Genomic DNA, 10,346 nt, shown 5'->3' with positions numbered 1-10,346 from the left:
GATCTCTCCCTAGATGAGAGAGAAGGTAATGTGTTACAACAGTCACAGGAAACTAATACATAAGGAACAGGAGCACACTCAAAGTAACTTTGGCAACAAGAAAGATGGGGAGCAGGCATTTTCTCAGAAGACACAAAGGGTATCATGGATTCCAAGGATGGGAAGTCCATGTTGGCCTCATAAGGGACAAGGATCAGGACCCAGGAAGGTGGGAATGGGGTGACTCTCCTGTTCATGGACCCTTGACCTCTTGTCATCCTCCCTATTGGCAGGCTGGCCTTCTTTGGTTCTTCATACATGCAGCCAACACAGTCACCTTCAACATGACTTGTCTGCACATCACATTTCAAGTGTGTAAAAAATTCTATCCCACTTGACAGGTCAGGGAGAATCTGACCTTTTTTCCAAGTCTTCTTTCCTGCATTAGACAACGTCCTTAGCTTTCTAACCTTCTGTGTCCTCAAATTCCTCGCTCTGACATAACCGCATCATATCACAGAGGGGAGAAAGCAAAGAAATGTCCATTAGATTCTTGTTTTAAACATGAAGTTAATCTACTGGAAGAAAAACATTATTGATCTGTGTCTATAATAGCCTTCTGAAACAACCAGTGTGTGCTATTCTTGGCAAAATATTTGGCTTGTTTGAATTCAGATCTTAATTTTTTAAAATCTCTCTTTTTGCATTCTTCCTTCGAAGGGCTCCTTTTGGCCAACTGGCACAAGAGATATTTGGAGGTGGAAGGGCTTTGCTGTTGCCTATAATGCCTTTGATCCACAAAACAAAGCCTCAAACCAAACAGAAATCCAAGCCAAGCAGGGGTGTGGCAGAACAGGAGAAACAAGTTCTGGGAAAGAATCTCATTACTTGAAATTCTTTGAATAATCAAGGAGAATTTGCTGAGTGCATGATATGCACAGAAGTAGAGCTAGGATTGTGTATATATGCATGCTCAGTCGCTTAGTTGTGTCTGACTCTTTGCGACCCCATGGACTGTAGCCCACCAGGCTCCTCTGTCCATGGGATTTTCTAGGCAAGAATACTGGAGCAGTTTGCATTTCCTTCTCCAGGGGATCGTCTTGACTTAGGGGTTGAACCTGCACCAGGTAAGAGCTGGGATTACAGAGAGGAATAATCTGGACTCTGTGCTTCCCACATGGAGCGTGTGTTGCCATTTCCTTCTCCAATGGGAGAGACAGGCAGAGATAAAAGAAAATGACCCAGATGAATGCATAATTGCAAGCTACAGCTAAGGTCATGGAGGAGAGGGCTTGGCACAGAGAATATGAATAACTTGGGCAATTAGCCTGAGGAGTCAGGGAAGTCATCTCTGAAGAAGGCACATTTCCCCGAGATCTGAAGGTGTGTTGGTGTTTAACTAGATGAAGCTGATAGAGGTGGGGAGATGGGGGATATTCCAGGTGAAGGGAGCGTTGCATGTAGATACTCATTATGCCATCCAGGTAGAAAGTCATAAGATGTAGAGACATTCATAACACGCAGACCCACTGACGTATGAAGGAATGAGACATCGGACAGTTATGTGCTGCTTTTCTGCACATCCACAGATACAAGAGGCTGCATGTGGCTTTCCACCAGGCCTCTGACTCCAGCTAACTCTCACTAGAGCCTCTGGCATCCCTGGCCTGACCCCTCAGGGCTCTCTCAGGGTCAACATCCTCTAAAGTGTGTCAAGGAGCTCAGTCTAAAGGAGACTAGGCAAGCCTGGATGGGAGCGGAGTTTGAGGGAGAATGAATATATGTCCATGTATGACTGAGCTCCTTCACTGTTTACCTGAAACTGTCACAATATTGTTAATTGGCTATACCCCAATACAAAATAAAAAGGTTAAAAAAAAAATAAAGGTGCTTTAGGCAGACAGAAAACAGATTTTGTCAGAAAGAAAATTTATACTGAAATGAGGAACTGCTTTGTCTTATTTTGTGTCTTAAGGAAATCAACCCTGAGTATTCATTGGAAGGACTGATGCTGAAGCTGAAACTCCCATACTTTGGCCACCTGATGTGAAAAGCCGACTCATTGGAAAAGACCCTGATGCTGGGAAAGATTGAGGGCAGGAGGAGAAGGGGATGACAGAGGATGAGATGGTTGGATGGCATCACCAACTCAATGGACATGAGTTTGAGCAAGCTCCAAGAGATGGTGAGGGAAAGGCATGCTGCATTTCGTGGGGTCGCAAAGAGTTGGATACAACTTAGTAACTGAACGACAACAACAAAGGGAGAAGGTGGGATTCCTAGGGCATGGGGAGATGTCCACCTGAGATTTTCCTATCTGATGATGTGCTTGTCTGAGAAGGCTACCTGGATGAGTCAGTTTATCACCCTAGAAGGAATCAATGCAGACGACATTAGTAGAGGCGTCTACCTTCTCCCCAGGACATTGACCTTCACTGGCCATTCCTGATGGCCCTCTCCTTCCCACCTGTCCCGGGACCCTGGGCTAGACCTCTCTTGTGGTCCACTTTATAGTGCTTTCCTATCTGTCTGCTTCCCCGGCTAGCTACCGGGCTCTTTGAGGGACCGTGTCTTTTTCAGTTTTTGTTCTGTGCCTGGCACCTGGCAGTCACATGATAAGCATTCAATAAATGTTAATTAAAGGAATGAATACACAGACCTTATTAATTTACACTCTGTTTAGTACCAAACATTTTGAAGCTGAATCATGTTGCTTAGTAATAGATGAGTGGAGACTGGATGAAGGATACGGTTCACACTGCGTTGTACAGAGTCGTTGCTCAATTGTGACATAGCGAGTGGGTGGTTACTAACATCTCCATGTTAATGCTCTGGTACAGGTGGTGCAGTGATAAAGAACCCTGCCAATGCAAGAGACGCAAGAGATGTGGGTTTGTTCCCTGGGTCAGGAAGATCCCCTGGAGGAGGGCATGGCAACCCACTCCAGTATTCTTGTCTGGAGAATCTCATGGACAGAGGAGCCTGGAGGGCTAAAGTCCATGGGATCTCAAAGAGTTGGACATGACTGAGGGACTGAGCGCACGCACACACACACACACACACTCACTCACACACACACACACACACACTCTCACTCACACACACACGCAGCACAATTCAGATCTTAATGGCATTGATTTTGTAACAAAGCAGCATTTTTGGGCAGGATTCACACATTCCTAAACTAGTTATTTCAGTGAGGCAGAATCTTCCAATTATCATTCTTTTGTTACATAAGAGAATATATTTCTGCCCTTCCATTAAAGATAGGACACAGGCTTCTTTTGTTGGTTTTTTTTGTGTCTTGTTCTTGGTCTTTGTAGATCAGGACAACTAGTTCCCCCTAATTTGTGAGTGTGTGTGTGTATGTGCATGTTCAGAAAACAAAAGCTCAAAGTCCTTCAGCAAAGGCAGCTGAGGCTCCTGTGTCTCCCCCTTGGATAATGAGTCCTGCCAGTTAGGGCTATGCAAGGGTGGGAGGGGGTGGCGATTTGCCAGCATGGTCTGTGGCATTTGGATAAACAGACATCAATATTTATCAGAGCTGCTTCAATGTGCTTCCACAGCGGTTGCCAGAACAAGGAGCTCTCCCTCTACCTGTATGTAGCTTTCTCAGTATGAGATAAAAGTTTGGGGCCATTAAGGGAAAAAAATGTTTGTACTCTGATCCCCAGTTACCTAGGCTCATTTACTGCACTAGCAGGCTTTGTAGTTCATTAATAATATACAAATACAAACCAAGGGAAGAAATTGACTTGTTAATTGACTTTTGTGATGCTAATCTAGGACTCCTTGCCTTTAAACATTACTCAACAACTGGGCCTGCACCAAACACTTTAGAGAAAGCAGAAAGTCACCCAATGCAAATGCTTGAAATCTTTGCCTCTGGGTTATATAAACAGACACAACTCTACTGGTTCTCTTTACGAGTCTGGAGGTGGAAGACTCAAGGAAAAGACGCAGAGAGATGGGGATAGACTCAGGCATCCTAGAATGCAGCCCAGACATGCTACAATTGCAGGCCAGGCTACGCTACACTGTGCCAGGCTGTGTAGAAAGTTGCCAGGCTCTCTACTCCAGACCAGATGGCTGCAAAGCTTGATTAGACGCTGTATTATCAGGCTCAGCTGACTGGTCCAATTAGGAGCAAAGTTCATCAGCGTCTTAAAAAACCAAACCGCTCCCACTAACATCCCTAAGCTAGGCTTCTGTCTCTTGTCCTCTCTGACATGGAGTTTTGTCAGTTCACTAATGATGAATTGGGCAGTAGTAGAGGTGAGTGACAAGGTTTCCCAGGCCAGCCTTGATACTTAAATAGATCTGGATTTAAATCCTACCCATTCTCCCACCAATTACCCATCCCTACAAGTCTGGAGAACAGGAGTTTCAAGTTCATGAATGTGACTTTAGGGATTAACAACTTCCTCATCCCCTTTGAGTCCTTTGGCGTCACCTGGATGACGACTCTGGTTCCTCCTTGTAGAAACCTCTCACCCATGCCGTGAGGAGCCATGTGGATTTTACTGCAGATTTCATAGGGTGGACAAAGGGGGGCCTTTATGTTGCATGCCCCACAGCATACAGCTTAATCTTTGTGTTTGATTTTTCTATTTCACTAAGGTCCTCCTTTTCAAAAATTTTTCAAAATTTATTTACTCTTAATAAGAGACTAAATTGCTTTACAATATTGTGTTGGTTTCTGCCATATATCCTAAATCAGCCATAGGCATACATATGTTCCCTCTCTCCCCGAGGTCCTTCTTGATTACTTAAACTCTGGGACTTCTTCCTCTCTGACTTTGCCCTTTGGAATCTCCTAATTCCTCTCATTCTTTTTTTTTTTTTGAATAATAAAATAAAAATCAGACCTGGTGTGTGAAGCCTGAGATTCATTTTTCTCCTGTAAAATGGGGATGACAATAATTCCTACCTCCTAAGGTGACAGGGAGAATTAAATGAAAATTAACTGAATTCTAAAGCCATGTTTTTCTAACATGACCCTGAAATCAGTTTAATGGGTTGCCACCAGCATTAAAAAAAAAATGAAGTAAGATAAAAATAGAAAATATCACAGGGCATCACTTGTAGTGGGGGGGGGTCACTCTTATTTTGTGAATCTTTTCTTTCAGCTTTATATATTTCTGTGCAATTGTGTGTCACCACCGATGGAGCATAAATGGATTTTTTACTGTAGGTTATGATTTTAAAAAATGCTTGAAATGTATGTTATTAAAATTTGTCTTCAGCTTTGAGGTGACCATCTCTGAGAGCAAGTGAGTGAAAGTGAAAAGTCGCTCAGTCGTGTCCGACTCTTTTCAACCCCATGGACTGTAGCCCACCAGGTTCCTCCATCCATGGAATTTTTTAGGCAAAGAGTACTGGAGTGGGTGGCCATTTCCTTCTCCAGCGGATCTTCCCGACCTGGGGATGGAACCCGGGTCTCCCGCATTGCAGGCAGATGCTTTACCGTCTGAGCCACCAGAGGATGGTGAGATACCAAATCTTAATGTTGATACGATCAGAGACCCTACCTCCAGCCCCAGCCAGGAGGCTACGACATCACACCAAGGCACACTCGAGCAGTAAGGGACTCAATTCTGTTCACGGATATTTTTGGTAGGCTAGCACTGCACTGACAAAAAATTTTGAAATCATTACTATCGTTTGAAAATCGGACATAAAAATCTAGATTTTCCGCTTCTCTGGAAAATTCAGAAGATTTAACCGTACCAGGTATCTTTCCCACAATCTCTGCCCTTTTTGCATCCTCACTTGTCTCCTGTCTGGGTTTGGGAAACACGCAAAGCCTTCTGGTAGATTCCATGGGTGGGTTGCTGCTCATTCCTTGACCTAGAGTCCTGGCTCGATGTTTAATAAGGAATCACAAAGCTGGATTGTAATCAAAGAGTCCTTTGGTCCAAACCCTCATTCGTGGGTAGCGGAAAGAGGCCCAGAGAGGAGGAGGTGACTCATCTAAAGTCACACAGGTCATCTGTGATGGGGATGGAAAAGTACCCAGGTCTCCACCCTTCAAGGTCAGTGCTCCTGTCCTCATAAAAACTGAGACTTCCTTAAGAGATGTGCTTGCTTCACTTGCAGGGTCATCAGCCCGCACTTTTCCCCTCTGTCTCTACCAAGGCAAATGTTTACTTTGCAGGAGAGAAATTTGATCCTGAGTGGTTCCTGCTTGTTTTACAAGGTGTTTACATGACTCCGCCTTTGTCCTCGATGACTTCCCTGTGGCTTGGCTGTGGCTGCAGCTGGGTGAATGTGGCTTCTGCAGGAGGAAGACTCTCAGGCAAAGAGATTCGCCCGGGAGGGTGTTAGGAAGGGACATGTATCCCCAATGTAGTCGGGCTATTTGTTTAAGATATTCACCTTCTTTAGCTGAAGAGCAGAGAAAACCAGCTTCAGATGCTTTATTTGTCGAGCATGGTCACAGGCAATGCCAGTAGCAGCAGACGGTGTATGTGTAATTCCCCATCACCCTACAAGAATATATAGGGTGGCCGTTCTCAGAGGTGGAAGCCTCCCTTTGCCAGGCACAGGGCCAGGAGCTTGACAGATATTTTGGCTGTTTTTAATTTTTTTTTAATTTATAAAAATAGTCAAACATATACCAAAGTAGAAAGGATTAGTACAACGAACCTCCATACACCTATCACTCAGACTCAACATTTAAAGATCTTGCTGTGTATACTTCCTAATCCCCCTTTTAAATTTTTCCTTGACATGTAATTCATATTTAGTGAGATTCATAATACATTAAGTGTACAGGTATGTGTTTTTTTAAAATTTGAACTTTTATGAAACGATTTCATACTTATAGAAAGTTACAAAAATAACACGAAGAATTCCCATATACTCTTTAATGTGACTCCCTTCATGTTAAAATTTTACCACATTTGCTTTATCATACTTTACACACATACTGTCATCGTCATCATCTTTCTGAACCATTTGCAGGTTGGTGAGTTTTGCCATCTATGCAATTATCAGTGAAATCAGATTATAGAACATTTCCAGCACTCCAGAAGGCTGCCTGGTGCTCTTTTCCATTTCTCATTTTTCATTGCTTTTCTTTCATTTTCATTTCAATTCTCATTCTCATTTTTATCATCATAGATTCATTCTGTCCGTTCTTGAACTTGATGTATGTGGAATCATCCCCCACTATATTTTTGCTCAATTTTTTAAAACCCCTGATCTCATGCTGTTTCCTTTCTGTATATTTTGTGAGTTTCTCTAAAAGTTATGGGCATTTTCTTATATACTCGTAATGCCAATGGAATTATGTAAAAAGTCTCCACAGAAAGCTATTGGGATTATCTCTATTTTACAGGTGAGAGCACAGACCCAGAGAGGTGGCAAAACTTGCCCAAGGTCACCCCGGAAGTAGCTGGGGGGGTGGCAGTTGTCCACCAGAGCCTGTACTTAGGGCTCCCTAGTCTCAGATGTGAACCCAGTGAAGGGTCCTTGTGGAGGTATTTGCCTTCTCTGGGGCACATGCAAGGCTGGCGCCTCTGCAGACCCTTTCTTGTGATTCCTCTCAGCCGAGTCCCCTTGGCACATGGCACATGACAGACCAGAAACACACTCAGAGTGGCCCTTTGAGCACCCGCCCACATATACACTCACTCATACCAGCACTTTTGAGAATGCTGCCTGCGGTCTCTGGCTGCCTCTCTTTAAAGACAGAGGAAAGAAAACACTCAGCCCCACAGTGGCTGAACAGGCTGAGAAGGTAGATGTGTTTGAAGGCTGCTCAGAGTTTCCCATTCACCAGGATCTAGACCTCAAAAGGGTGCCGAGACGAACTAAACAGTCCAAATGCAGAAAAATACATTTCTTGCCTTTAATATTGACATTTTAGATCATCTTTGCAAATGAGTTCCAATAATACACAAACTCACCTTTTATTTAAAAAAAGAAACTATCAATAACACCCATAGCAATCTGTTTTCCAGGAGACAATCAGGTATTAGTAGAAGGAAATCTGAAAGGGTATTTTCCCCACTCTGGAAGCCCAGCACAGAACTTACTGGAAACAACTTGTTGTACGCCTGGATGAACTGCTAGTAATCATGATTTTATTCAATCTCATAAATTGTAGGGCTCATGAAGCAAGTAGATAATTCAGACTTAAATGTATTCACATATAAAACCTTACCCTTTTCCCAAGAGACAGAATTGTTTGATAAATACATCTTTATTGCCTGTTTCTAAAACAGAGCTGGATGGACCTGCTTGATTGGAAATGGATTTTCAGCAAAACATATTTCTCAATTAGTTAGAAATAGACTCCTCCCTCCTACCCCACCTTCATCAAGTCTCTGTTCTCCACATGATGGGCCTCTTGAACCCAGGCCCATCTTACAAGGTTTTCAAGCTCTGTTTGCTTTCCACAAAATTCAAAAGAGGGGCCTCATAGACCAGGGGATGGAGGGTGGGGATGGTTGGAGCCTCCCTGTCTTTTCCTCTTTCCCTCCCTGCTTCCTTTCCTTCTTTTTAATTTAGCTGTCTGGTTTCTTTGCAACCTGTTTTATGTACTAAGCTTGTGTACAAGGCCCAGACAGTAAAGAATTTGCCTGCAAGGCAGGAGATCTGGGTTCAATCCCTGGGTCAGGAAGATCCCCTGGAAAAGGAAATGGCAATCCACTCCAATATTCTTGCCTGGGAAATCCATGGACAGAGGAGCCTGGTGGGCTATAGTCCATGGGGTTGCAGAGTCAGACACGACTGAGCAACTAACACAACACTTGTGTATAAGATAGCCTTTGGAGAACAACTGGCCTCATCGACCTTTTCTTTCTCTAGCAGGTGAGATGCTAAGTAAGTCAACATGGTGGTGGTTTAGTTGCTAAGTCATGTCCAACTCCTGGGACCCCATGGACTGTAGCTTGCCAGGTTCCTTTGTCCATGGGATTCTCCAGGCAAGAATACTGGAGTGGGTTGCCATTTCTTTCTCCAGGAGATCTTCTTGACCTAGGGATTGAACCCAGGTCTCCTGTGTTGCAGGCAGATTCTTTATCGACTAGGGTAATTTCCTAGGCTGTCAGCACTGGGCAGGCCTGGGAAGCGGCCTTGGGTCCTGCAGCTGTCAATTCTATCCTGAGGCCCATGGACTTGCTGCCACGGTGCCTCCATCTCCCCAGTGACTTCTGGGTATCCAGAGAGGGAAAGTGTGGTTTTAAATGGAAACCAGCAATACACAAAGGCTTGAGAGGCCTGTCAAGGTTTCTCTCCTCCTCCTCTTCCTTTCTCCCCTCATCCTTATTATCATTATAAAGTTACATGCCAGGGTCTTCCCTGGTGGTCCAGTGGATAAGATTCTGCACTTTCATTGTAAGGGGAGTGGGGTTGATCCCTGGTTGAGGAACCAAGATCCCACATGCCACGTGGCACAGCCAAAAAAATTAAAGACAACAACAACAACAACATGGTCATGGAAAAATTAGTAAAACACAGAAAAGTAGTAAGGGAACGTCCCTGGTTATCCAGTGATTAACACTTCACTTTCCAGTGCAGGGGGTTTAAGTTCAATCCCTGGTTGGGGAACTAAGATCCCACATATTTCCTGGCCAAAAAACCAAAACATAAAACAGAAGCAATATTGTAACGAACTCAAAAATGACTTAAAAAAAAAAAAAGAAAAGTAGGAAGAAGAAGACAAAAAAAAGCCTCATCATCCACTGGCTAGACACAAGTAGGTGTTTTTATCTTAAAAAAATTTTTTTAATGCATTTCAACATAGCTTGGATCATACAGTATGTAGTACAATTTTGTAATCTGCTTTTTCTCACAATCTTTTTTCAACATGATGTTTTTACTGATCAAGTAAAATCCCCTTGCAGTACTGAACCAAGATTTCCCTATAAGTGGGGGTTTACAGGAGGGTTTTCTTTTCTATGAAAATTGCTTAAAATGTGTCCTAACCTTGCACTGAGGGTTCCCTGATAACTCAGTTAAGAATCTGCCTGCAATGCAGGAGACTCTGGTTCAACTCCTGGGTTGGGAAGATCCATTGGAGAAGGGACAGGCTACCCACTCCAGTATTCTTGGACTTCCCTTGTGGCTCAGCTGGTAAAGAATCTGCCTGCAATGTGGGATGCCTGGGTTTGATCCCTGGATTGGGAAGATCCCCTGGAGAAGAGAAAGGCTACCCACTCCAGTATTTGGCCTGGAGAATTCTATGGATTGTACAGTCCATGAGGTCTCAAAGAGTTGGACACAACTGAGAGACTTTCACTTTTACTTTCAATGTTTCACTGAGTGGGGAGGTCCCTTCCCTCTGACTCTCTCTAGCACGAAGCAAGGGGGTTGCATTTGCACAGAGCCTACACTCACGACGATGGAGCAGGTAGCCC

Source organism: Cervus canadensis, chromosome 8 (genome assembly GCF_019320065.1).
Source record: "Cervus canadensis isolate Bull #8, Minnesota chromosome 8, ASM1932006v1, whole genome shotgun sequence".
Classification (NCBI taxonomy): Eukaryota; Metazoa; Chordata; class Mammalia; order Artiodactyla; family Cervidae; genus Cervus; species Cervus canadensis.
The sequence above is the reverse complement of the archived record's forward strand: the minus strand, read 5'-3'. Positions refer to the sequence as shown.